This window comes from Hyla sarda, chromosome 8 (genome assembly GCF_029499605.1).
Source record: "Hyla sarda isolate aHylSar1 chromosome 8, aHylSar1.hap1, whole genome shotgun sequence".
Lineage (NCBI taxonomy): Eukaryota > Metazoa > Chordata > Amphibia > Anura > Hylidae > Hyla > Hyla sarda.
In genome coordinates, this window is record NC_079196.1 from 115,230,175 (window position 1) to 115,257,500 (window position 27,326).

At 43.4% G+C, this 27,326-nt stretch overlaps 15 pseudogenes; all 15 read left to right on the top strand.

The window, feature by feature from the left end:
* The first annotated feature begins 726 nt into the window (after nt 1-726).
* Nucleotides 727-991, top strand: LOC130286277 (U2 spliceosomal RNA; annotated as a pseudogene).
* A 1,460-nt stretch (nt 992-2,451) lies between these two features.
* LOC130289496 (U2 spliceosomal RNA) lies at nt 2,452-2,715 on the top strand (annotated as a pseudogene).
* Nucleotides 2,716-4,181: 1,466 nt separating this feature from the next.
* LOC130288793 (U2 spliceosomal RNA) lies at nt 4,182-4,444 on the top strand (annotated as a pseudogene).
* Nucleotides 4,445-5,904: 1,460 nt separating this feature from the next.
* LOC130286741 (U2 spliceosomal RNA) lies at nt 5,905-6,168 on the top strand (annotated as a pseudogene).
* A 1,462-nt stretch (nt 6,169-7,630) lies between these two features.
* On the top strand, nt 7,631-7,894 carry LOC130289641 (U2 spliceosomal RNA; annotated as a pseudogene).
* Nucleotides 7,895-9,350: 1,456 nt separating this feature from the next.
* On the top strand, nt 9,351-9,614 carry LOC130286742 (U2 spliceosomal RNA; annotated as a pseudogene).
* Nucleotides 9,615-11,080: 1,466 nt separating this feature from the next.
* On the top strand, nt 11,081-11,344 carry LOC130286743 (U2 spliceosomal RNA; annotated as a pseudogene).
* A 1,470-nt stretch (nt 11,345-12,814) lies between these two features.
* LOC130287783 (U2 spliceosomal RNA) lies at nt 12,815-13,079 on the top strand (annotated as a pseudogene).
* Nucleotides 13,080-14,543: 1,464 nt separating this feature from the next.
* On the top strand, nt 14,544-14,807 carry LOC130290189 (U2 spliceosomal RNA; annotated as a pseudogene).
* A 1,473-nt stretch (nt 14,808-16,280) lies between these two features.
* Nucleotides 16,281-16,544, top strand: LOC130286744 (U2 spliceosomal RNA; annotated as a pseudogene).
* A 1,471-nt stretch (nt 16,545-18,015) lies between these two features.
* Nucleotides 18,016-18,280, top strand: LOC130289502 (U2 spliceosomal RNA; annotated as a pseudogene).
* Nucleotides 18,281-19,740: 1,460 nt separating this feature from the next.
* On the top strand, nt 19,741-20,005 carry LOC130288044 (U2 spliceosomal RNA; annotated as a pseudogene).
* A 1,806-nt stretch (nt 20,006-21,811) lies between these two features.
* Nucleotides 21,812-22,075, top strand: LOC130289657 (U2 spliceosomal RNA; annotated as a pseudogene).
* Nucleotides 22,076-23,559: 1,484 nt separating this feature from the next.
* On the top strand, nt 23,560-23,823 carry LOC130290190 (U2 spliceosomal RNA; annotated as a pseudogene).
* Nucleotides 23,824-25,283: 1,460 nt separating this feature from the next.
* On the top strand, nt 25,284-25,548 carry LOC130288045 (U2 spliceosomal RNA; annotated as a pseudogene).
* The last annotated feature ends 1,778 nt before the right edge of the window (nt 25,549-27,326 follow it).

Genomic DNA, 27,326 nt, shown 5'->3' on the forward strand with positions numbered 1-27,326 from the left:
AATGTATATGGAGTTGCTGACATGAGTGCAATCTACAAAGCCGTTGAGGCTGATCCTCATGGGAGGATTATTGCACCAGGACCCTTAGCACTTTTAAAATGCCATTCAATGCCACGGGCTAGATGTAAACTGCAGATGACCATGTTGTGGTAGTTACCATGGATACCCAAGTGATGTGTGAGCTAACACATAGGCCCAACAGATTCCAAGAAGGCCAGAATCACCAGCGGCACCACCATCGATTGTCAGGTCACCCGGATTCAGCAAATACCAGAGTCCAAAATGATGCAGGTTTATACTGTTAATTTTCAGTTTATCGTTATAGTTGGTGTTATTCCATGTCGGAAGGGACGCAGCTACAGCCAGTGGGGTAACTAGAGACAGGCAGGCAGCTATGTGCAACAAAGGTAGGCGTGTTGTTTTCATATGCAGATCTGAAATATTGTCTTATATGCAAGAGGAGGAGTGATGGGGGTTCAGGCAAAAGCCAGGCTATGGATTGCATTGCTAAATGCTCCATCAGAGTGCAATGGTCGCCTGTCCTTTTTTTAAGTGATGATGTGGGTTTAGCCTGTGCTGTATGTATGTATGTATGTATGGGTGGCTGACTGCCACCCACCCAGAGAGTGTATGGGAGTCTGGTTGGCTGCCAGCCTTCCTTCCATTCCTATGAGTAATGTGAGTGCTCATGAAGGGGACATGGTTGGGTCCACCCCTTTCCCGGTTATCCCCTCTAGGCCTTTTGGCTTAGATCAAGTGTAAAAAAAGAAAGGATCTTGCGACAGATCGCATCCTGAGGCACGTTTTTTTTTTGTGTGAATACTTGCACTTGGGTGACTTGTGAGCACATACTGATACATACGTTCCCTATCTGGGAACCATAAATTAAATGGATTTTTGAGAAAGGGAGCTGATTTGGAAGCTTGCTTCTGTCGCCCTATGCATTGACCCGATGTGGCAGTATCTTCGGGTAGTGAACAGTGCACCACCCCATTCCAGTGTTAAACAAGAAAGATTCTCATTTAATCCTCCGTGGGTGAGAATTTGAGTTTGAGAATTGGAGACCAAAATGATGAGTTGCACTGACTGGTTTATGAACGTCTATTCATTTAGCGTTTTAATGACCATGTTTGCACACTGATTGGTGTAAAAAAATAAAATAAAACTAAATAATAATAATCTAGCACACCTGTGCAGGTTTGACATGACATGACAGGTAGCTGTCTTGTGGGTGGTGCTGAATCCTGTTAAATGACATGAGGGTCTCATGCCTATACACAAGGGTGTGTCATTGCTGTTGCTTGACCATGCATTGGTTTCTGTGGTCAGTGAATGATAAAAACAAAATTTACCATCCATTGATGGATGGAAAATCCGCCATGAGGCATTTGTTTTTAGAAACTGCTGCTCACAACCAATGTTGCAATGGAGTGTCTCCATCTGCTGGTGGTATTGGAAAGGCATTATTGCTATGACAGGGTCTGAAGAAGAAGAAGAAGAAGACGGAAAAAAATATATATAAAAAGAAAAAGAGAGAGAGAGAGAGAGACTGACTTAGTGAGCGAGTGAGTGAGAGAGTGAGAGTGAGTGAGAGTGAATGAGTGAGTGATTGAGTGAGTGAGTGAGTGAGTGAGAACAAATGAGTTAAAGCAAGTGAGTGAGAGAGATCGAATGAATGAAAGTCTGAATGACAGAAAGAAAAAAGGATGAAGAAAGAAGCATGAAGAAAAAAAAATGTATATGGAGTTGCTGACATGAGTGCAATCTACAAAGCCGTTGAGGCTGATCCTCATGGGAGGATTATTGCACCAGGACCCTTAGCACTTTTAAAATGCCATTCAATGCCACGGGCTAGATGTAAACTGCAGATGACCATGTTGTGGTAGTTACCATGGATACCCAAGTGATGTGTGAGCTAACACATAGGCCCAACAGATTCCAAGAAGGCCAGAATCACCAGCGGCACCACCATCGATTGTCAGGTCACCCGGATTCAGCAAATACCAGAGTCCAAAATGATGCAGGTTTATACTGTTAATTTTCAGTTTATCGTTACAGTTGGTGTTATTCCATGTCGGAAGGGACGCAGCTACAGCCAGTGGGGTAACTAGAGACAGGCAGGCAGCTATGTGCAACAAAGGTAGGCGTGTTGTTTTCATATGCAGATCTGAAATATTGTCTTATATGCAAGAGGAGGAGTGATGGGGGTTCAGGCAAAAGCCAGGCTATGGATTGCATTGCTAAATGCTCCATCAGAGTGCAATGGTCGCCTGTCCTTTTTTTAAGTGATGATGTGGGTTTAGCCTGTGCTGTATGTATGTATGGGTGGCTGACTGCCACCCACCCAGAAAGTGTATGGGAGGCTGGTTGGCTGCCAGCCTTCCTTCCATTCCTATGAGTAATGTGAGTGCTCATGAAGGGGACATGGTTGGGTCCACCCCTTTCCCGGTTATCCCCTCTAGGCCTTTTGGCTTAGATCAAGTGTAAAAAAAGAAAGGATCTTGCGACAGATCGCATCCTGAGGCACGTTTTTTTTTGTGTGAATACTTGCACTTGGGTGACTTGTGAGCACATACTGATACATACGTTCCCTATCTGGGGACCATAAATTAAATGGATTTTTGAGAAAGGGAGCTGATTTGGAAGCTTGCTTCTGTCGCCCTATGCATTGACCCGATGTGGCAGTATCTTTGGGTAGTGAACAGTGCACCACCCCATTCCAGTGTTAAACAAGAAAGATTCTCATTTAATCCTCCGTGGGTGAGAATTTGAGTTTGAGAATTGGAGACCAAAATGATGAGTTGCACTGACTGGTTTATGAACGTCTATTCATTTAGCGTTTTAATGACCATGTTTGCACACTGATTGGTGTAAAAAAATAAAATAAAACTAAATAATAATAATCTAGCACACCTGTGCAGGTTTGACATGACATGACAGGTAGCTGTCTTGTGGGTGGTGCTGAATCCTGTTAAATGACATGAGGGTCTCATGCCTATACACAAGGGTGTGTCATTGCTGTTGCTTGACCATGCATTGGTTTCTGTGGTCAGTGAATGATAAAAACAAAATTTACCATCCATTGATGGATGGGAAATCCGCCATGAGGCATTTGTTTTTAGAAACTGCTGCTCACAACCAATGTTGCAATGGAGTGTCTCCATCTGCTGGTGGTATTGGAAAGGCATTAGTGCTATGACAGGGTCTGAAGAAGAAGAAGAAGAAGACGGAAAAAAATATATATAAAAAGAAAAAGAGAGAGAGAGAGAGAGAGACTGACTTAGTGAGCGAGTGAGTGAGAGAGTGAGAGTGAGTGAGAGTGAATGAGTGAGTGAGTGATTGAGTGAGTGAGTGAGTGAGTGAGAACAAATGAGTTAAAGCAAGTGAGTGAGAGAGATCGAATGAATGAAAGTCTGAATGACAGAAAGAAAAAAGGATGAAGAAAGAAGCATGAAGAAAAAAAAATGTATATGGAGTTGCTGACATGAGTGCAATCTACAAAGCCGTTGAGGCTGATCCTCATGGGAGGATTATTGCACCAGGACCCTTAGCACTTTTAAAATGCCATTCAATGCCACGGGCTAGATGTAAACTGCAGATGACCATGTTGTGGTAGTTACCATGGATACCCAAGTGATGTGTGAGCTAACACATAGGCCCAACAGATTCCAAGAAGGCCAGAATCACCAGCGGCACCACCATCGATTGTCAGGTCACCCGGATTCAGCAAATACCAGAGTCCAAAATGATGCAGGTTTATACTGTTAATTTTCAGTTTATCGTTACAGTTGGTGTTATTCCATGTCGGAAGGGACGCAGCTACAGCCAGTGGGGTAACTAGAGACAGGCAGGCAGCTATGTGCAACAAAGGTAGGCGTGTTGTTTTCATATGCAGATCTGAAATATTGTCTTATATGCAAGAGGAGGAGTGATGGGGGTTCAGGCAAAAGCCAGGCTATGGATTGCATTGCTAAATGCTCCATCAGAGTGCAATGGTCGCCTGTCCTTTTTTTAAGTGATGATGTGGGTTTAGCCTGTGCTGTATGTATGTATGGGTGGCTGACTGCCACCCACCCAGAAAGTGTATGGGAGGCTGGTTGGCTGCCAGCCTTCCTTCCATTCCTATGAGTAATGTGAGTGCTCATGAAGGGGACATGGTTGGGTCCACCCCTTTCCCGGTTATCCCCTCTAGGCCTTTTGGCTTAGATCAAGTGTAAAAAAAGAAAGGATCTTGCGACAGATCGCATCCTGAGGCACGTTTTTTTTGTGTGAATACTTGCACTTGGGTGACTTGTGAGCACATACTGATACATACGTTCCCTATCTGGGGACCATAAATTAAATGGATTTTTGAGAAAGGGAGCTGATTTGGAAGCTTGCTTCTGTCGCCCTATGCATTGACCCGATGTGGCAGTATCTTCGGGTAGTGAACAGTGCACCACCCCATTCCAGTGTTAAACAAGAAAGATTCTCATTTAATCCTCCGTGGGTGAGAATTTGAGTTTGAGAATTGGAGACCAAAATGATGAGTTGCACTGACTGGTTTATGAACGTCTATTCATTTAGCATTTTAATGACCATGTTTGCACACTGATTGGTGTAAAAAAATAAAATAAAACTAAATAATAATAATCTAGCACACCTGTGCAGGTTTGACATGACATGACAGGTAGCTGTCTTGTGGGTGGTGCTGAATACTGTTAAATGACATGAGGGTCTCATGCCTATACACAAGGGTGTGTCATTGCTGTTGCTTGACCATGCATTGGTTTCTGTGGTCAGTGAATGATAAAAACAAAATTTACCATCCATTGATGGATGGGAAATCCGCCATGAGGCATTTGTTTTTAGAAACTGCTGCTCACAACCAATGTTGCAATGGAGTGTCTCCATCTGCTGGTGGTATTGGAAAGGCATTAGTGCTATGACAGGGTCTGAAGAAGAAGAAGAAGAAGACGGAAAAAAATATATATAAAAAGAAAAAGAGAGAGAGAGAGAGAGACTGACTTAGTGAGCGAGTGAGTGAGAGAGTGAGAGTGAGTGAGAGTGAATGAGTGAGTGAGTGATTGAGTGAGTGAGTGAGTGAGAACAAATGAGTTAAAGCAAGTGAGTGAGAGAGATCGAATGAATGAAAGTCTGAATGACAGAAAGAAAAAAGGATGAAGAAAGAAGCATGAAGAAAAAAAAATGTATATGGAGTTGCTGACATGAGTGCAATCTACAAAGCCGTTGAGGCTGATCCTCATGGGAGGATTATTGCACCAGGACCCTTAGCACTTTTAAAATGCCATTCAATGCCACGGGCTAGATGTAAACTGCAGATGACCATGTTGTGGTAGTTACCATGGATACCCAAGTGATGTGTGAGCTAACACATAGGCCCAACAGATTCCAAGAAGGCCAGAATCACCAGCGGCACCACCATCGATTGTCAGCTCACCCGGATTCAGCAAATACCAGAGTCCAAAATGATGCAGGTTTATACTGTTAATTTTCAGTTTATCGTTACAGTTGGTGTTATTCCATGTCGGAAGGGACGCAGCTACAGCCAGTGGGGTAACTAGAGACAGGCAGGCAGCTATGTGCAACAAAGGTAGGCGTGTTGTTTTCATATGCAGATCTGAAATATTGTCTTATATGCAAGAGGAGGAGTGATGGGGGTTCAGGCAAAAGCCAGGCTATGGATTGCATTGCTAAATGCTCCATCAGAGTGCAATGGTCGCCTGTCCTTTTTTTAAGTGATGATGTGGGTTTAGCCTGTGCTGTATGTATGTATGGGTGGCTGACTGCCACCCACCCAGAAAGTGTATGGGAGGCTGGTTGGCTGCCAGCCTTCCTTCCATTCCTATGAGTAATGTGAGTGCTCATGAAGGGGACATGGTTGGGTCCACCCCTTTCCCGGTTATCCCCTCTAGGCCTTTTGGCTTAGATCAAGTGTAAAAAAAGAAAGGATCTTGCGACAGATCGCATCCTGAGGCACGTTTTTTTTTGTGTGAATACTTGCACTTGGGTGACTTGTGAGCACATACTGATACATACGTTCCCTATCTGGGGACCATAAATTAAATGGATTTTTGAGAAAGGGAGCTGATTTGGAAGCTTGCTTCTGTCGCCCTATGCATTGACCCGATGTGGCAGTATCTTCGGGTAGTGAACAGTGCACCACCCCATTCCAGTGTTAAACAAGAAAGATTCTCATTTAATCCTCTGTGGGTGAGAATTTGAGTTTGAGAATTGGAGATCAAAATGATGAGTTGCACTGACTGGTTTATGAACGTCTATTCATTTAGCGTTTTAATGACCATGTTTGCACACTGATTGGTGTAAAAAAATAAAATAAAACTAAATAATAATAATCTAGCACACCTGTGCAGGTTTGACATGACATGACAGGTAGCTGTCTTGTGGGTGGTGCTGAATCCTGTTAAATGACATGAGGGTCTCATGCCTATACACAAGGGTGTGTCATTGCTGTTGCTTGACCATGCATTGGTTTCTGTGGTCAGTGAATGATAAAAACAAAATTTACCATCCATTGATGGATGGGAAATCCGCCATGAGGCATTTGTTTTTAGAAACTGCTGCTCACAACCAATGTTGCAATGGAGTGTCTCCATCTGCTGGTGATATTGGAAAGGCATTAGTGCTATGACAGGGTCTGAAGAAGAAGAAGAAGAAGACGGAAAAAAATATATATAAAAAGAAAAAGAGAGAGAGAGACTGACTTAGTGAGCGAGTGAGTGAGAGAGTGAGAGTGAGTGAGAGTGAATGAGTGAGTGAGTGATTGAGTGAGTGAGTGAGTGAGAACAAATGAGTTAAAGCAAGTGAGTGAGAGAGATCGAATGAATGAAAGTCTGAATGACAGAAAGAAAAAAGGATGAAGAAAGAAGCATGAAGAAAAAAAAATGTATATGGAGTTGCTGACATGAGTGCAATCTACAAAGCCGTTGAGGCTGATCCTCATGGGAGGATTATTGCACCAGGACCCTTAGCACTTTTAAAATGCCATTCAATGCCACGGGCTAGATGTAAACTGCAGATGACCATGTTGTGGTAGTTACCATGGATACCCAAGTGATGTGTGAGCTAACACATAGGCCCAACAGATTCCAAGAAGGCCAGAATCACCAGCGGCACCACCATCGATTGTCAGGTCACCCGGATTCAGCAAATACCAGAGTCCAAAATGATGCAGGTTTATACTGTTAATTTTCAGTTTATCGTTACAGTTGGTGTTATTCCATGTCGGAAGGGACGCAGCTACAGCCAGTGGGGTAACTAGAGACAGGCAGGCAGCTATGTGCAACAAAGGTAGGCGTGTTGTTTTCATATGCAGATCTGAAATATTGTCTTATATGCAAGAGGAGGAGTGATGGGGGTTCAGGCAAAAGCCAGGCTATGGATTGCATTGCTAAATGCTCCATCAGAGTGCAATGGTCGCCTGTCCTTTTTTTAAGTGATGATGTGGGTTTAGCCTGTGCTGTATGTATGTATGTATGGGTGGCTGACTGCCACCCACCCACCCAGAGAGTGTATGGGGGGCTGGTTGGCTGCCAGCCTTCCTTCCATTCCTATGAGTAATGTGAGTGCTCATGAAGGGGACATGGTTGGGTCCACCCCTTTCCCGGTTATCCCCTCTAGGCCTTTTGGCTTAGATCAAGTGTAAAAAAAGAAAGGATCTTGCGACAGATCGCATCCTGAGGCACGTTTTTTTTTGTGTGAATACTTGCACTTGGGTGACTTGTGAGCACATACTGATACATACGTTCCCTATCTGGGGACCATAAATTAAATGGATTTTTGAGAAAGGGAGCTGATTTGGAAGCTTGCTTCTGTCGCCCTATGCATTGACCCGATGTGGCAGTATCTTCGGGTAGTAAACAGTGCACCACCCCATTCCAGTGTTAAACAAGAAAGATTCTCATTTAATCCTCCGTGGGTGAGAATTTGAGTTTGAGAATCGGAGACCAAAATGATGAGTTGCACTGACTGGTTTATGAACGTCTATTCATTTAGCGTTTTAATGACCATGTTTGCACACTGATTGGTGTAAAAAAATAAAATAAAACTAAATAATAATAATCTAGCACACCTGTGCAGGTTTGACATGACATGACAGGTAGCTGTCTTGTGGGTGGTGCTGAATCCTGTTAAATGACATGAGGGTCTCATGCCTATACACAAGGGTGTGTCATTGCTGTTGCTTGACCATGCATTGGTTTCTGTGGTCAGTGAATGATAAAAACTAAATTTACCATCCATTGATGGATGGGAAATCCGCCATGAGGCATTTGTTTTTAGAAACTGCTGCTCACAACCAATGTTGCAATGGAGTGTCTCCATCTGCTGGTGGTATTGGAAAGGCATTAGTGCTATGACAGGGTCTGAAGAAGAAGAAGAAGAAGACGGAAAAAAATATATATAAAAAGAAAAAGAGAGAGAGAGAGAGAGAGAGACTGACTTAGTGAGCGAGTGAGTGAGAGAGTGAGAGTGAGTGAGAGTGAGTGAGTGAGTGATTGAGTGAGTGAGTGAGTGAGAACAAATGAGTTAAAGCAAGTGAGTGAGAGAGATCGAATGAATGAAAGTCTGAATGACAGAAAGAAAAAAGGATGAAGAAAGAAGCATGAAGAAAAAAAAATGTATATGGAGTTGCTGACATGAGTGCAATCTACAAAGCCGTTGAGGCTGATCCTCATGGGAGGATTATTGCACCAGGACCCTTAGCACTTTTAAAATGCCATTCAATGCCACGGGCTAGATGTAAACTGCAGATGACCATGTTGTGGTAGTTACCATGGATACCCAAGTGATGTGTGAGCTAACACATAGGCCCAACAGATTCCAAGAAGGCCAGAATCACCAGCGGCACCACCATCGATTGTCAGGTCACCCGGATTCAGCAAATACCAGAGTCCAAAATGATGCAGGTTTATACTGTTAATTTTCAGTTTATCGTTACAGTTGGTGTTATTCCATGTCGGAAGGGACGCAGCTACAGCCAGTGGGGTAACTAGAGACAGGTAGGCAGCTATGTGCAACAAAGGTAGGCGTGTTGTTTTCATATGCAGATCTGAAATATTGTCTTATATGCAAGAGGAGGAGTGATGGGGGTTCAGGCAAAAGCCAGGCTATGGATTGCATTGCTAAATGCTCCATCAGAGTGCAATGGTCGCCTGTCCTTTTTTTAAGTGATGATGTGGGTTTAGCCTGTGCTGTATGTATGGGTGGCTGACTGCCACCCACCCAGAGAGTGTATGGGAGTCTGGTTGGCTGCCAGCCTTCCTTCCATTCCTATGAGTAATGTGAGTGCTCATGAAGGGGACATGGTTGGGTCCACCCCTTTCCCGGTTATCCCCTCTAGGCCTTTTGGCTTAGATCAAGTGTAAAAAAAGAAAGGATCTTGCGACAGATCGCATCCTGAGGCACGTTTTTTTTTGTGTGAATACTTGCACTTGGGTGACTTGTGAGCACATACTGATACATACGTTCCCTATCTGGGGACCATAAATTAAATGGATTTTTGAGAAAGGGAGCTGATTTGGAAGCTTGCTTCTGTCGCCCTATGCATTGACCCGATGTGGCAGTATCTTCGGGTAGTGAACAGTGCACCACCCCATTCCAGTGTTAAACAAGAAAGATTCTCATTTAATCCTCCGTGAGTGAGAATTTGAGTTTGAGAATTGGAGACCAAAATGATGAGTTGCACTGACTGGTTTATGAACGTCTATTCATTTAGCGTTTTAATGACCATGTTTGCACACTGATTGGTGTAAAAAAATAAAATAAAACTAAATAATAATAATCTAGCACACCTGTGCAGGTTTGACATGACATGACAGGTAGCTGTCTTGTGGGTGGTGCTGAATCCTGTTAAATGACATGAGGGTCTCATGCCTATACACAAGGGTGTGTCATTGCTGTTGCTTGACCATGCATTGGTTTCTGTGGTCAGTGAATGATAAAAACAAAATTTACCATCCATTGATGGATTGGAAATCCGCCGTGAGGCATTTGTTTTTAGAAACTGCTGCTCACAACCAATGTTGCAATGGAGTGTCTCCATCTGCTGGTGGTATTGGAAAGGCATTAGTGCTATGACAGGGTCTGAAGAAGAAGAAGAAGAAGAAGAAGACGGAAAAAAATATATATAAAAAGAAAAAGAGAGAGAGAGAGAGAGACTGACTTAGTGAGCGAGTGAGTGAGAGAGTGAGAGTGAGTGAGAGTGAATGAGTGAGTGAGTGATTGAGTGAGTGAGTGAGTGAGTGAGAACAAATGAGTTAAAGCAAGTGAGTGAGAGAGATCGAATGAATGAAAGTCTGAATGACAGAAAGAAAAAAGGATGAAGAAAGAAGCATGAAGAAAAAAAAATGTATATGGAGTTGCTGACATGAGTGCAATCTACAAAGCCGTTGAGGCTGATCCTCATGGGAGGATTATTGCACCAGGACCCTTAGCACTTTTAAAATGCCATTCAATGCCACGGGCTAGATGTAAACTGCAGATGACCATGTTGTGGTAGTTACCATGGATACCCAAGTGATGTGTGAGCTAACACATAGGCCCAACAGATTCCAAGAAGGCCAGAATCACCAGCGGCACCACCATCGATTGTCAGGTCACCCGGATTCAGCAAATACCAGAGTCCAAAATGATGCAGGTTTATACTGTTAATTTTCAGTTTATCGTTACAGTTGGTGTTATTCCATGTCGGAAGGGACGCAGCTACAGCCAGTGGGGTAACTAGAGACAGGCAGGCAGCTATGTGCAACAAAGGTAGGCGTGTTGTTTTCATATGCAGATCTGAAATATTGTCTTATATGCAAGAGGAGGAGTGATGGGGGTTCAGGCAAAAGCCAGGCTATGGATTGCATTGCTAAATGCTCCATCAGAGTGCAATGGTCGCCTGTCCTTTTTTTAAGTGATGATGTGGGTTTAGCCTGTGCTGTATGTATGGGTGGCTGACTGCCACCCACCCAGAGAGTGTATGGGAGTCTGGTTGGCTGCCAGCCTTCCTTCCATTCCTATGAGTAATGTGAGTGCTCATGAAGGGGACATGGTTGGGTCCACCCCTTTCCCGGTTATCCCCTCTAGGCCTTTTGGCTTAGATCAAGTGTAAAAAAAGAAAGGATCTTGCGACAGATCGCATCCTGAGGCACGTTTTTTTTTGTGTGAATACTTGCACTTGGGTGACTTGTGAGCACATACTGATACATACGTTCCCTATCTGGGGACCATAAATTAAATGGATTTTTGAGAAAGGGAGCTGATTTGGAAGCTTGCTTCTGTCGCCCTATGCATTGACCCGATGTGGCAGTATCTTCGGGTAGTGAACAGTGCACCACCCCATTCCAGTGTTAAACAAGAAAGATTCTCATTTAATCCTCCGTGAGTGAGAATTTGAGTTTGAGAATTGGAGACCAAAATGATGAGTTGCACTGACTGGTTTATGAACGTCTATTCATTTAGCGTTTTAATGACCATGTTTGCACACTGATTGGTGTAAAAAAATAAAATAAAACTAAATAATAATAATCTAGCACACCTGTGCAGGTTTGACATGACATGACAGGTAGCTGTCTTGTGGGTGGTGCTGAATCCTGTTAAATGACATGAGGGTCTCATGCCTATACACAAGGGTGTGTCATTGCTGTTGCTTGACCATGCATTGGTTTCTGTGGTCAGTGAATGATAAAAACAAAATTTACCATCCATTGATGGATTGGAAATCCGCCGTGAGGCATTTGTTTTTAGAAACTGCTGCTCACAACCAATGTTGCAATGGAGTGTCTCCATCTGCTGGTGGTATTGGAAAGGCATTAGTGCTATGACAGGGTCTGAAGAAGAAGAAGAAGAAGAAGAAGACGGAAAAAAATATATATAAAAAGAAAAAGAGAGAGAGAGAGAGAGACTGACTTAGTGAGCGAGTGAGTGAGAGAGTGAGAGTGAGTGAGAGTGAATGAGTGAGTGAGTGATTGAGTGAGTGAGTGAGTGAGTGAGAACAAATGAGTTAAAGCAAGTGAGTGAGAGAGATCGAATGAATGAAAGTCTGAATGACAGAAAGAAAAAAGGATGAAGAAAGAAGCATGAAGAAAAAAAAATGTATATGGAGTTGCTGACATGAGTGCAATCTACAAAGCCGTTGAGGCTGATCCTCATGGGAGGATTATTGCACCAGGACCCTTAGCACTTTTAAAATGCCATTCAATGCCACGGGCTAGATGTAAACTGCAGATGACCATGTTGTGGTAGTTACCATGGATACCCAAGTGATGTGTGAGCTAACACATAGGCCCAACAGATTCCAAGAAGGCCAGAATCACCAGCGGCACCACCATCGATTGTCAGGTCACCCGGATTCAGCAAATACCAGAGTCCAAAATGATGCAGGTTTATACTGTTAATTTTCAGTTTATCGTTACAGTTGGTGTTATTCCATGTCGGAAGGGACGCAGCTACAGCCAGTGGGGTAACTAGAGACAGGCAGGCAGCTATGTGCAACAAAGGTAGGCGTGTTGTTTTCATATGCAGATCTGAAATATTGTCTTATATGCAAGAGGAGGAGTGATGGGGGTTCAGGCAAAAGCCAGGCTATGGATTGCATTGCTAAATGCTCCATCAGAGTGCAATGGTCGCCTGTCCTTTTTTTAAGTGATGATGTGGGTTTAGCCTGTGCTGTATGTATGTATGGGTGGCTGACTGCCACCCACCCAGAAAGTGTATGGGAGGCTGGTTGGCTGCCAGCCTTCCTTCCATTCCTATGAGTAATGTGAGTGCTCATGAAGGGGACATGGTTGGGTCCACCCCTTTCCCGGTTATCCCCTCTAGGCCTTTTGGCTTAGATCAAGTGTAAAAAAAGAAAGGATCTTGCGACAGATCGCATCCTGAGGCACGTTTTTTTTTTGTGTGAATACTTGCACTTGGGTGACTTGTGAGCACATACTGATACATACGTTCCCTATCTGGGGACCATAAATTAAATGGATTTTTGAGAAAGGGAGCTGATTTGGAAGCTTGCTTCTGTTGCCCTATGCATTGACCCGATGTGGCAGTATCTTCGGGTAGTGAACAGTGCACCACCCCATTCCAGTGTTAAACAAGAAAGATTCTCATTTAATCCTCCGTGGGTGAGAATTTGAGTTTGAGAATTGGAGACCAAAATGATGAGTTGCACTGACTGGTTTATGAACGTCTATTCATTTAGCATTTTAATGACCATGTTTGCACACTGATTGGTGTAAAAAAATAAAATAAAACTAAATAATAATAATCTAGCACACCTGTGCAGGTTTGACATGACATGACAGGTAGCTGTCTTGTGGGTGGTGCTGAATCCTGTTAAATGACATGAGGGTCTCATGCCTATACACAAGGGTGTGTCATTGCTGTTGCTTGACCATGCATTGGTTTCTGTGGTCAGTGAATGATAAAAACAAAATTTACCATCCATTGATGGATGGGAAATCCGCCATGAGGCATTTGTTTTTAGAAACTGCTGCTCACAACCAATGTTGCAATGGAGTGTCTCCATCTGCTGGTGGTATTGGAAAGGCATTAGTGCTATGACAGGGTCTGAAGAAGAAGAAGAAGAAGACGGAAAAAAATATATATAAAAAGAAAAAGAGAGAGAGAGAGAGAGACTGACTTAGTGAGCGAGTGAGTGAGAGAGTGAGAGTGAGTGAGAGTGAATGAGTGAGTGAGTGATTGAGTGAGTGAGTGAGTGAGTGAGAACAAATGAGTTAAAGCAAGTGAGTGAGAGAGATCGAATGAATGAAAGTCTGAATGACAGAAAGAAAAAAGGATGAAGAAAGAAGCATGAAGAAAAAAAAATGTATATGGAGTTGCTGACATGAGTGCAATCTACAAAGCCGTTGAGGCTGATCCTCATGGGAGGATTATTGCACCAGGACCCTTAGCACTTTTAAAATGCCATTCAATGCCACGGGCTAGATGTAAACTGCAGATGACCATGTTGTGGTAGTTACCATGGATACCCAAGTGATGTGTGAGCTAACACATAGGCCCAACAGATTCCAAGAAGGCCAGAATCACCAGCGGCACCACCATCGATTGTCAGCTCACCCGGATTCAGCAAATACCAGAGTCCAAAATGATGCAGGTTTATACTGTTAATTTTCAGTTTATCGTTACAGTTGGTGTTATTCCATGTCGGAAGGGACGCAGCTACAGCCAGTGGGGTAACTAGAGACAGGCAGGCAGCTATGTGCAACAAAGGTAGGCGTGTTGTTTTCATATGCAGATCTGAAATATTGTCTTATATGCAAGAGGAGGAGTGATGGGGGTTCAGGCAAAAGCCAGGCTATGGATTGCATTGCTAAATGCTCCATCAGAGTGCAATGGTCGCCTGTCCTTTTTTTAAGTGATGATGTGGGTTTAGCCTGTGCTGTATGTATGTATGGGTGGCTGACTGCCACCCACCCAGAAAGTGTATGGGAGGCTGGTTGGCTGCCAGCCTTCCTTCCATTCCTATGAGTAATGTGAGTGCTCATGAAGGGGACATGGTTGGGTCCACCCCTTTCCCGGTTATCCCCTCTAGGCCTTTTGGCTTAGATCAAGTGTAAAAAAAGAAAGGATCTTGCGACAGATTGCATCCTGAGGCACGTTTTTTTTTGTGTGAATACTTGCACTTGGGTGACTTGTGAGCACATACTGATACATACGTTCCCTATCTGGGGACCATAAATTAAATGGATTTTTGAGAAAGGGAGCTGATTTGGAAGCTTGCTTCTGTCGCCCTATGCATTGACCCGATGTGGCAGTATCTTCGGGTAGTGAACAGTGCACCACCCCATTCCAGTGTTAAACAAGAAAGATTCTCATTTAATCCTCCGTGGGTGAGAATTTGAGTTTGAGAATTGGAGACCAAAATGATGAGTTGCACTGACTGGTTTATGAACGTCTATTCATTTAGCGTTTTAATGACCATGTTTGCACACTGATTGGTGTAAAAAAATAAAATAAAACTAAATAATAATAATCTAGCACACCTGTGCAGGTTTGACATGACATGACAGGTAGCTGTCTTGTGGGTGGTGCTGAATCCTGTTAAATGACATGAGGGTCTCATGCCTATACACAAGGGTGTGTCATTGCTGTTGCTTGACCATGCATTGGTTTCTGTGGTCAGTGAATGATAAAAACAAAATTTACCATCCATTGATGGATGGGAAATCCGCCATGAGGCATTTGTTTTTAGAAACTGCTGCTCACAACCAATGTTGCAATGGAGTGTCTCCATCTGCTGGTGGTATTGGAAAGGCATTAGTGCTATGACAGGGTCTGAAGAAGAAGAAGAAGAAGAAGAAGAAGAAGAAGACGGAAAAAAATATATATAAAAAGAAAAAGAGAGAGAGAGACTGACTTAGTGAGCGAGTGAGTGAGAGAGTGAGAGTGAGTGAGAGTGAATGAGTGAGTGAGTGATTGAGTGAGTGAGTGAGTGAGTGAGAACAAATGAGTTAAAGCAAGTGAGTGAGAGAGATCGAATGAATGAAAGTCTGAATGACAGAAAGAAAAAAGGATGAAGAAAGAAGCATGAAGAAAAAAAAATGTATATGGAGTTGCTGACATGAGTGCAATCTACAAAGCCGTTGAGGCTGATCCTCATGGGAGGATTATTGCACCAGGACCCTTAGCACTTTTAAAATGCCATTCAATGCCACGGGCTAGATGTAAACTGCAGATGACCATGTTGTGGTAGTTACCATGGATACCCAAGTGATGTGTGAGCTAACACATAGGCCCAACAGATTCCAAGAAGGCCAGAATCACCAGCGGCACCACCATCGATTGTCAGCTCACCCGGATTCAGCAAATACCAGAGTCCAAAATGATGCAGGTTTATACTGTTAATTTTCAGTTTATCGTTACAGTTGGTGTTATTCCATGTCGGAAGGGACGCAGCTACAGCCAGTGGGGTAACTAGAGACAGGCAGGCAGCTATGTGCAACAAAGGTAGGCGTGTTGTTTTCATATGCAGATCTGAAATATTGTCTTATATGCAAGAGGAGGAGTGATGGGGGTTCAGGCAAAAGCCAGGCTATGGATTGCATTGCTAAATGCTCCATCAGAGTGCAATGGTCGCCTGTCCTTTTTTTAAGTGATGATGTGGGTTTAGCCTGTGCTGTATGTATGTATGGGTGGCTGACTGCCACCCACCCAGAGAGTGTATGGGAGTCTGGTTGGCTGCCAGCCTTCCTTCCATTCCTATGAGTAATGTGAGTGCTCATGAAGGGGACATGGTTGGGTCCACCCCTTTCCCGGTTATCCCCTCTAGGCCTTTTGGCTTAGATCAAGTGTAAAAAAAGAAAGGATCTTGCGACAGATCGCATCCTGAGGCACGTTTTTTTTTGTGTGAATACTTGCACTTGGGTGACTTGTGAGCACATACTGATACATACGTTCCCTATCTGGGGACCATAAATTAAATGGATTTTTGAGAAAGGGAGCTGATTTGGAAGCTTGCTTCTGTCGCCCTATGCATTGACCCGATGTGGCAGTATCTTCGGGTAGTGAACAGTGCACCACCCCATTCCAGTGTTAAACAAGAAAGATTCTCATTTAATCCTCCGTGGGTGAGAATTTGAGTTTGAGAATTGGAGACCAAAATGATGAGTTGCACTGACTGGTTTATGAACGTCTATTCATTTAGCGTTTTAATGACCATGTTTGCACACTGATTGGTGTAAAAAAATAAAATAAAACTAAATAATAATAATCTAGCACACCTGTGCAGGTTTGACATGACATGACAGGTAGCTGTCTTGTGGGTGGTGCTGAATCCTGTTAAATGACATGAGGGTCTCATGCCTATACACAAGGGTGTGTCATTGCTGTTGCTTGACCATGCATTGGTTTCTGTGGTCAGTGAATGATAAAAACAAAATTTACCATCCATTGATGGATGGGAAATCCGCCATGAGGCATTTGTTTTTAGAAACTGCTGCTCACAACCAATGTTGCAATGGAGTGTCTCCATCTGCTGGTGGTATTGGAAAGGCATTAGTGCTATGACAGGGTCTGAAGAAGAAGAAGAAGAAGAAGAAGAAGACGGAAAAAAATATATATAAAAAGAAAAAGAGAGAGAGAGACTGACTTAGTGAGCGAGTGAGTGAGAGAGTGAGAGTGAGTGAGAGTGAATGAGTGAGTGAGTGATTGAGTGAGTGAGTGAGTGAGTGAGAACAAATGAGTTAAAGCAAGTGAGTGAGAGAGATCGAATGAATGAAAGTCTGAATGACAGAAAGAAAAAAGGATGAAGAAAGAAGCATGAAGAAAAAAAAATGTATATGGAGTTGCTGACATGAGTGCAATCTACAAAGCCGTTGAGGCTGATCCTCATGGGAGGATTATTGCACCAGGACCCTTAGCACTTTTAAAATGCCATTCAATGCCACGGGCTAGATGTAAACTGCAGATGACCATGTTGTGGTAGTTACCATGGATACCCAAGTGATGTGTGAGCTAACACATAGGCCCAACAGATTCCAAGAAGGCCAGAATCACCAGCGGCACCACCATCGATTGTCAGGTCACCCGGATTCAGCAAATACCAGAGTCCAAAATGATGCAGGTTTATACTGTTAATTTTCAGTTTATCGTTACAGTTGGTGTTATTCCATGTCGGAAGGGACGCAGCTACAGCCAGTGGGGTAACTAGAGACAGGCAGGCAGCTATGTGCAACAAAGGTAGGCGTGTTGTTTTCATATGCAGATCTGAAATATTGTCTTATATGCAAGAGGAGGAGTGATGGGGGTTCAGGCAAAAGCCAGGCTATGGATTGCATTGCTAAATGCTCCATCAGAGTGCAATGGTCGCCTGTCCTTTTTTTAAGTGATGATGTGGGTTTAGCCTGTGCTGTATGTATGTATGTATGGGTGGCTGACTGCCACCCACCCAGAGAGTGTATGGGAGTCTGGTTGGCTGCCAGCCTTCCTTCCATTCCTATGAGTAATGTGAGTGCTCATGAAGGGGACATGGTTGGGTCCACCCCTTTCCCGGTTATCCCCTCTAGGCCTTTTGGCTTAGATCAAGTGTAAAAAAAGAAAGGATCTTGCGACAGATCGCATCCTGAGGCACGTTTTTTTTTTGTGTGAATACTTGCACTTGGGTGACTTGTGAGCACATACTGATACATACGTTCCCTATCTGGGGACCATAAATTAAATGGCTTTTTGAGAAAGGGAGCTGATTTGGAAGCTTGCTTCTGTCGCCCTATGCATTGACCCGATGTGGCAGTATCTTCGGGTAGTGAACAGTGCACCACCCCATTCCAGTGTTAAACAAGAAAGATTCTCATTTAATCCTCCGTGGGTGAGAATTTGAGTTTGAGAATTGGAGACCAAAATGATGAGTTGCACTGACTGGTTTATGAACGTCTATTCATTTAGCGTTTTAATGACCATGTTTGCACACTGATTGGTGTAAAAAAATTAAATAAAACTAAATAATAATAATCTAGCACACCTGTGCAGGTTTGACATGACATGACAGGTAGCTGTCTTGTGGGTGGTGCTGAATCCTGTTAAATGACATGAGGGTCTCATGCCTATACACAAGGGTGTGTCATTGCTGTTGCTTGACCATGCATTGGTTTCTGTGGTCAGTGAATGATAAAAACAAAATTTACCATCCATTGATGGATGGGAAATCCGCCATGAGGCATTTGTTTTTAGAAACTGCTGCTCACAACCAATGTTGCAATGGAGTGTCTCCATCTGCTGGTGGTATTGGAAAGGCATTAGTGCTATGACAGGGTCTGAAGAAGAAGAAGAAGAAGAAGAAGACGGAAAAAAATATATATAAAAAGAAAAAGAGAGAGAGAGACTGACTTAGTGAGCGAGTGAGTGAGAGAGTGAGAGTGAGTGAGAGTGAATGAGTGAGTGATTGAGTGAGTGAGTGAGTGAGTGAGAACAAATGAGTTAAAGCAAGTGAGTGAGAGAGATCGAATGAATGAAAGTCTGAATGACAGAAAGAAAAAAGGATGAAGAAAGAAGCATGAAGAAAAAAAAATGTATATGGAGTTGCTGACATGAGTGCAATCTACAAAGCCGTTGAGGCTGATCCTCATGGGAGGATTATTGCCCCAGGACCCTTAGCACTTTTAAAATGCCATTCAATGCCACGGGCTAGATGTAAACTGCAGATGACCATGTTGTGGTAGTTACCATGGATACCCAAGTGATGTGTGAGCTAACACATAGGCCCAACAGATTCCAAGAAGGCCAGAATCACCAGCGGCACCACCATCGATTGTCAGGTCACCCGGATTCAGCAAATACCAGAGTCCAAAATGATGCAGGTTTATACTGTTAATTTTCAGTTTATCGTTACAGTTGGTGTTATTCCATGTCGGAAGGGACGCAGCTACAGCCAGTGGGGTAACTAGAGACAGGCAGGCAGCTATGTGCAACAAAGGTAGGCGTGTTGTTTTCATATGCAGATCTGAAATATTGTCTTATATGCAAGAGGAGGAGTGATGGGGGTTCAGGCAAAAGCCAGGCTATGGATTGCATTGCTAAATGCTCCATCAGAGTGCAATGGTCGCCTGTCCTTTTTTTAAGTGATGATGTGGGTTTAGCCTGTGCTGTACGTATGTATGGGTGGCTGACTGCCACCCACCCAGAGAGTGTATGGGAGTCTGGTTGGCTGCCAGCCTTCCTTCCATTCCTATGAGTAATGTGAGTGCTCATGAAGGGGACATGGTTGGGTCCACCCCTTTCCCGGTTATCCCCTCTAGGCCTTTTGGCTTAGATCAAGTGTAAAAAAAGAAAGGATCTTGCGACAGATCGCATCCTGAGGCACGTTTTTTTTTTGTGTGAATACTTGCACTTGGGTGACTTGTGAGCACATACTGATACATACGTTCCCTATCTGGGGACCATAAATTAAATGGATTTTTGAGAAAGGGAGCTGATTTGGAAGCTTGCTTCTGTCGCCCTATGCATTGACCCGATGTGGCAGTATCTTCGGGTAGTGAACAGTGCACCACCCCATTCCAGTGTTAAACAAGAAAGATTCTCATTTAATCCTCCGTGGGTGAGAATTTGAGTTTGAGAATTGGAGACCAAAATGATGAGTTGCACTGACTGGTTTATGAACGTCTATTCATTTAGCGTTTTAATGACCATGTTTGCACACTGATTGGTGTAAAAAAATAAAATAAAACTAAATAATAATAATCTAGCACACCTGTGCAGGTTTGACATGACATGACAGGTAGCTGTCTTGTGGGTGGTGCTGAATCCTGTTAAATGACATGAGGGTCTCATGCCTATACACAAGGGTGTGTCATTGCTGTTGCTTGACCATGCATTGGTTTCTGTGGTCAGTGAATGATAAAAACAAAATTTACCATCCATTGATGGATGGGAAATCCGCCATGAGGCATTTGTTTTTAGAAACTGCTGCTCACAACCAATGTTGCAATGGAGTGTCTCCATCTGCTGGTGGTATTGGAAAGGCATTAGTGCTATGACAGGGTCTGAAGAAGAAGAAGAAGAAGAAGACGGAAAAAAATATATATAAAAAGAAAAAGAGAGAGAGAGACTGACTTAGTGAGCGAGTGAGTGAGAGAGTGAGAGTGAGTGAGAGTGAATGAGTGAGGAGTGATTGAGTGAGTGAGTGAGTGAGTGAGAACAAATGAGTTAAAGCAAGTGAGTGAGAGAGATCGAATGAATGAAAGTCTGAATGACAGAAAGAAAAAAGGATGAAGAAAGAAGCATGAAGAAAAAAAAATGTATATGGAGTTGCTGACATGAGTGCAATCTACAAAGCCGTTGAGGCTGATCCTCATGGGAGGATTATTGCACCAGGACCCTTAGCACTTGCTATGACAGGGTCTGAAGAAGAAGAAGAAGAAGAAGACGGAAAAAAATATATATAAAAAGAAAAAGAGAGAGAGAGACTGACTTAGTGAGCGAGTGAGTGAGAGAGTGAGAGTGAGTGAGAGTGAATGAGTGAGTGAGTGAGTGAGTGAGTGAGAACAAATGAGTTAAAGCAAGTGAGTGAGAGAGATCGAATGAATGAAAGTCTGAATGACAGAAAGAAAAAAGGATGAAGAAAGAAGCATGAAGAAAAAAAAATGTATATGGAGTTGCTGACATGAGTGCAATCTACAAAGCCGTTGAGGCTGATCCTCATGGGAGGATTATTGCACCAGGACCCTTAGCACTTTTCAATGCCATTCAATGCCACGGGCTAGATGTAAACTGCAGATGACCATGTTGTGGTAGTTACCATGGATACCCAAGTGATGTGTGAGCTAACACATAGGCCCAACAGATTCCAAGAAGGCCAGAATCACCAGCGGCACCACCATCGATTGTCAGGTCACCCGGATTCAGCAAATACCAGAGTCCAAAATGATGCAGGTTTATACTGTTAATTTTCAGTTTATCGTTACAGTTGGTGTTATTCCATGTCGGAAGGGACGCAGCTACAGCCAGTGGGGTAACTAGAGACAGGCAGGCAGCTATGTGCAACAAAGGTAGGCGTGTTGTTTTCATATGCAGATCTGAAATATTGTCTTATATGCAAGAGGAGGAGTGATGGGGGTTCAGGCAAAAGCCAGGCTATGGATTGCATTGCTAAATGCTCCATCAGAGTGCAATGGTCGCCTGTCCTTTTTTTAAGTGATGATGTGGGTTTAGCCTGTGCTGTATGTATTTATGGGTGGCTGACTGCCACCCACCCAGAAAGTGTATGGGAGGCTGGTTGGCTGCCAGCCTTCCTTCCATTCCTATGAGTAATGTGAGTGCTCATGAAGGGGACATGGTTGGGTCCACCCCTTTCCCGGTTATCCCCTCTAGGCCTTTTGGCTTAGATCAAATGTAAAAAAAGAAAGGATCTTGCGACAGATCGCATCCTGAGGCACGTTTTTTTTTGTGTGAATACTTGCACTTGGGTGACTTGTGAGCACATACTGATACATACGTTCCCTATCTGGGGACCATAAATTAAATGGATTTTTGAGAAAGGGAGCTGATTTGGAAGCTTGCTTCTGTCGCCCTATGCATTGACCCGATGTGGCAGTATCTTCGGGTAGTGAACAGTGCACCACCCCATTCCAGTGTTAAACAAGAAAGATTCTCATTTAATCCTCCGTGGGTGAGAATTTGAGTTTGAGAATTGGAGACCAAAATGATGAGTTGCACTGACTGGTTTATGAACGTCTATTCATTTAGCGTTTTAATGACCATGTTTGCACACTGATTGGTGTAAAAAAATAAAATAAAACTAAATAATAATAATCTAGCACACCTGTGCAGGTTTGACATGACATGACAGGTAGCTGTCTTGTGGGTGGTGCTGAATCCTGTTAAATGCAATGAGGGTCTCATGCCTATACACAAGGGTGTGTCATTGCTGTTGCTTGACCATGCATTGGTTTCTGTGGTCAGTGAATGATAAAAACAAAATTTACCATCCATTGATGGATGGGAAATCCGCCATGAGGCATTTGCTTTTAGAAACTGCTGCTCACAACCAATGTTGCAATGGAGTGTCTCCATCTGCTGGTGGTATTGGAAAGGCATTAGTGCTATGACAGGGTCTGAAGAAGAAGAAGAAGAAGAAGAAGAAGAAGAAGAAGACGGAAAAAAATATATATAAAAAGAAAAAGAGAGAGAGAGAGAGAGAGACTGACTTAGTGAGCGAGTGAGTGAGAGAGTGAGAGCGAGTGAGAGTGAATGAGTGAGTGAGTGATTGAGTGAGTGAGTGAGTGAGTGAGAACAAATGAGTTAAAGCAAGTGAGTGAGAGAGATCGAATGAATGAAAGTCTGAATGACAGAAAGAAAAAATGATGAAGAAAGAAGCATGAAGAAAAAAAAATGTATATGGAGTTGCTGACATGAGTGCAATCTACAAAGCCGTTGAGGCTGATCCTCATGGGAGGATTATTGCACCAGGACCCTTAGCACTTTTAAAATGCCATTCAATGCCACGGGCTAGATGTAAACTGCAGATGACCATGTTGTGGTAGTTACCATGGATACCCAAGTGATGTGTGAGCTAACACATAGGCCCAACAGATTCCAAGAAGGCCAGAATCACCAGCGGCACCACCATCGATTGTCAGGTCACCCGGATTCAGCAAATACCAGAGTCCAAAATGATGCAGGTTTATACTGTTAATTTTCAGTTTATCGTTACAGTTGGTGTTATTCCATGTCGGAAGGGACGCAGCTACAGCCAGTGGGGTAACTAGAGACAGGCAGGCAGCTATGTGCAACAAAGGTAGGCGTGTTGTTTTCATATGCAGATCTGAAATATTGTCTTATATGCAAGAGGAGGAGTGATGGGGGTTCAGGCAAAAGCCAGGCTATGGATTGCATTGCTAAATGCTCCATCAGAGTGCAATGGTCGCCTGTCCTTTTTTTAAGTGATGATGTGGGTTTAGCCTGTGCTGTATGTATGTATGGGTGGCTGACTGCCACCCACCCAGAAAGTGTATGGGAGGCTGGTTGGCTGCCAGCCTTCCTTCCATTCCTATGAGTAATGTGAGTGCTCATGAAGGGGACATGGTTGGGTCCACCCCTTTCCCGGTTATCCCCTCTAGGCCTTTTGGCTTAGATCAAGTGTAAAAAAAGAAAGGATCTTGCGACAGATTGCATCCTGAGGCACGTTTTTTTTTGTGTGAATACTTGCACTTGGGTGACTTGTGAGCACATACTGATACATACGTTCCCTATCTGGGGACCATAAATTAAATGGATTTTTGAGAAAGGGAGCTGATTTGGAAGCTTGCTTCTGTCGCCCTATGCATTGACCCGATGTGGCAGTATCTTCGGGTAGTGAACAGTGCACCACCCCATTCCAGTGTTAAACAAGAAAGATTCTCATTTAATCCTCCGTGGGTGAGAATTTGAGTTTGAGAATTGGAGACCAAAATGATGAGTTGCACTGACTGGTTTATGAACGTCTATTCATTTAGCGTTTTAATGACCATGTTTGCACACTGATTGGTGTAAAAAAATAAAATAAAACTAAATAATAATAATCTAGCACACCTGTGCAGGTTTGACATGACATGACAGGTAGCTGTCTTGTGGGTGGTGCTGAATCCTGTTAAATGACATGAGGGTCTCATGCCTATACACAAGGGTGTGTCATTGCTGTTGCTTGACCATGCATTGGTTTCTGTGGTCAGTGAATGATAAAAACAAAATTTACCATCCATTGATGGATGGGAAATCCGCCATGAGGCATTTGTTTTTAGAAACTGCTGCTCACAACCAATGTTGCAATGGAGTGTCTCCATCTGCTGGTGGTATTGGAAAGGCATTAGTGCTATGACAGGGTCTGAAGAAGAAGAAGAAGAAGAAGAAGACGGAAAAAAATATATATAAAAAGAAAAAGAGAGAGAGAGACTGACTTAGTGAGCGAGTGAGTGAGAGAGTGAGAGTGAGTGAGAGTGAATGAGTGAGTGATTGAGTGAGTGAGTGAGTGAGTGAGAACAAATGAGTTAAAGCAAGTGAGTGAGAGAGATCGAATGAATGAAAGTCTGAATGACAGAAAGAAAAAAGGATGAAGAAAGAAGCATGAAGAAAAAAAAATGTATATGGAGTTGCTGACATGAGTGCAATCTACAAAGCCGTTGAGGCTGATCCTCATGGGAGGATTATTGCCCCAGGACCCTTAGCACTTTTAAAATGCCATTCAATGCCACGGGCTAGATGTAAACTGCAGATGACCATGTTGTGGTAGTTACCATGGATACCCAAGTGATGTGTGAGCTAACACATAGGCCCAACAGATTCCAAGAAGGCCAGAATCACCAGCGGCACCACCATCGATTGTCAGGTCACCCGGATTCAGCAAATACCAGAGTCCAAAATGATGCAGGTTTATACTGTTAATTTTCAGTTTATCGTTACAGTTGGTGTTATTCCATGTCGGAAGGGACGCAGCTACAGCCAGTGGGGTAACTAGAGACAGGCAGGCAGCTATGTGCAACAAAGGTAGGCGTGTTGTTTTCATATGCAGATCTGAAATATTGTCTTATATGCAAGAGGAGGAGTGATGGGGGTTCAGGCAAAAGCCAGGCTATGGATTGCATTGCTAAATGCTCCATCAGAGTGCAATGGTCGCCTGTCCTTTTTTTAAGTGATGATGTGGGTTTAGCCTGTGCTGTACGTATGTATGGGTGGCTGACTGCCACCCACCCAGAGAGTGTATGGGAGTCTGGTTGGCTGCCAGCCTTCCTTCCATTCCTATGAGTAATGTGAGTGCTCATGAAGGGGACATGGTTGGGTCCACCCCTTTCCCGGTTATCCCCTCTAGGCCTTTTGGCTTAGATCAAGTGTAAAAAAAGAAAGGATCTTGCGACAGATCGCATCCTGAGGCACGTTTTTTTTTTGTGTGAATACTTGCACTTGGGTGACTTGTGAGCACATACTGATACATACGTTCCCTATCTGGGGACCATAAATTAAATGGATTTTTGAGAAAGGGAGCTGATTTGGAAGCTTGCTTCTGTCGCCCTATGCATTGACCCGATGTGGCAGTATCTTCGGGTAGTGAACAGTGCACCACCCCATTCCAGTGTTAAACAAGAAAGATTCTCATTTAATCCTCCGTGGGTGAGAATTTGAGTTTGAGAATTGGAGACCAAAATGATGAGTTGCACTGACTGGTTTATGAACGTCTATTCATTTAGCGTTTTAATGACCATGTTTGCACACTGATTGGTGTAAAAAAATAAAATAAAACTAAATAATAATAATCTAGCACACCTGTGCAGGTTTGACATGACATGACAGGTAGCTGTCTTGTGGGTGGTGCTGAATCCTGTTAAATGACATGAGGGTCTCATGCCTATACACAAGGGTGTGTCATTGCTGTTGCTTGACCATGCATTGGTTTCTGTGGTCAGTGAATGATAAAAACAAAATTTACCATCCATTGATGGATGGGAAATCCGCCATGAGGCATTTGTTTTTAGAAACTGCTGCTCACAACCAATGTTGCAATGGAGTGTCTCCATCTGCTGGTGGTATTGGAAAGGCATTAGTGCTATGACAGGGTCTGAAGAAGAAGAAGAAGAAGAAGACGGAAAAAAATATATATAAAAAGAAAAAGAGAGAGAGAGACTGACTTAGTGAGCGAGTGAGTGAGAGAGTGAGAGTGAGTGAGAGTGAATGAGTGAGGAGTGATTGAGTGAGTGAGTGAGTGAGTGAGAACAAATGAGTTAAAGCAAGTGAGTGAGAGAGATCGAATGAATGAAAGTCTGAATGACAGAAAGAAAAAAGGATGAAGAAAGAAGCATGAAGAAAAAAAAATGTATATGGAGTTGCTGACATGAGTGCAATCTACAAAGCCGTTGAGGCTGATCCTCATGGGAGGATTATTGCACCAGGACCCTTAGCACTTGCTATGACAGGGTCTGAAGAAGAAGAAGAAGAAGAAGACGGAAAAAAATATATATAAAAAGAAAAAGAGAGAGAGAGACTGACTTAGTGAGCGAGTGAGTGAGAGAGTGAGAGTGAGTGAGAGTGAATGAGTGAGTGAGTGAGTGAGTGAGTGAGAACAAATGAGTTAAAGCAAGTGAGTGAGAGAGATCGAATGAATGAAAGTCTGAATGACAGAAAGAAAAAAGGATGAAGAAAGAAGCATGAAGAAAAAAAAATGTATATGGAGTTGCTGACATGAGTGCAATCTACAAAGCCGTTGAGGCTGATCCTCATGGGAGGATTATTGCACCAGGACCCTTAGCACTTTTCAATGCCATTCAATGCCACGGGCTAGATGTAAACTGCAGATGACCATGTTGTGGTAGTTACCATGGATACCCAAGTGATGTGTGAGCTAACACATAGGCCCAACAGATTCCAAGAAGGCCAGAATCACCAGCGGCACCACCATCGATTGTCAGGTCACCCGGATTCAGCAAATACCAGAGTCCAAAATGATGCAGGTTTATACTGTTAATTTTCAGTTTATCGTTACAGTTGGTGTTATTCCATGTCGGAAGGGACGCAGCTACAGCCAGTGGGGTAACTAGAGACAGGCAGGCAGCTATGTGCAACAAAGGTAGGCGTGTTGTTTTCATATGCAGATCTGAAATATTGTCTTATATGCAAGAGGAGGAGTGATGGGGGTTCAGGCAAAAGCCAGGCTATGGATTGCATTGCTAAATGCTCCATCAGAGTGCAATGGTCGCCTGTCCTTTTTTTAAGTGATGATGTGGGTTTAGCCTGTGCTGTATGTATTTATGGGTGGCTGACTGCCACCCACCCAGAAAGTGTATGGGAGGCTGGTTGGCTGCCAGCCTTCCTTCCATTCCTATGAGTAATGTGAGTGCTCATGAAGGGGA